Source organism: Coregonus clupeaformis, unplaced genomic scaffold, assembly GCF_020615455.1.
Source record: "Coregonus clupeaformis isolate EN_2021a unplaced genomic scaffold, ASM2061545v1 scaf0388, whole genome shotgun sequence".
Classification (NCBI taxonomy): domain Eukaryota; kingdom Metazoa; phylum Chordata; class Actinopteri; order Salmoniformes; family Salmonidae; genus Coregonus; species Coregonus clupeaformis.
Genome location: NW_025533843.1, coordinates 31,594 through 32,500, shown reverse-complemented (window position 1 = coordinate 32,500; position 907 = coordinate 31,594).

Below are 907 nucleotides of genomic sequence, written 5' to 3'. Positions count from 1 at the left end.
CCAGGGGGGAGAGGTGGGACAGATGAAAGATGGGGACGGGAGCCAGGGGGGAGAGGTGGGACAGATGAAAGATGGGGACGGGAGCCAGGGGGGGGAGGTGGGACAGATGAAAGATGGGGACGGGAGCCAGGGGGGAGAGGTGGGACAGATGAAAGATGGGGACGGGAGCACGAGAGGAGAGGTGGGACAGATGAAAGATGGGGACGGGAGCCAGGGGGGGGAGAGGTGGGACAGATGAAAGATGGGGACGGGAGCCAGGGGGGGGAGAGGTGGGACAGATGAAAGATGGGGACGGGAGCCAGGGGGGGGAGAGATACAGGTACATTATAAGTACAGAACTATATTGAACAGAATGGGCTGGTGGGATGGAGCTGTCTATCAATAATGACGGTATGACTCAGGGACACCTAGAGGAGAATGATGAGGGTCATCTCATACAGACAGAGATGGTAGAGAGAGGAGATTATATATATATATAGGGTCATCTCATACAGACAGAGATGGTAGAGAGAGGAGATTATATATATATATATATATCTAGAGAGAGAGAGAGAGAGGTGATAAAGGAGTACCTTTAGGGGTGTATACTGTGTCCTCGCTAAGATATTATCAGACAGGATCTAGGGGTTTAAATGACTATACTGTATCCTCTTTAAGATATTATCAGACAGGATCTAGGGGTTTAAATGACTATACTGTATCCTCTTTAAGATATTATCAGACAGGATCTAGGGTTTAAATGACTATACTGTATCCTCTTTAAGATATTATCAGACAGGATCTAAGGGTTTAGATTACTATAATGTATCCTCGCTAATATATTATCAGACAGGATCTAGGGGTTTAAATGACTATACTGTATCCTCTTTAAGATATTATCAGACAGGATCTAGGGTTTAAATGACTA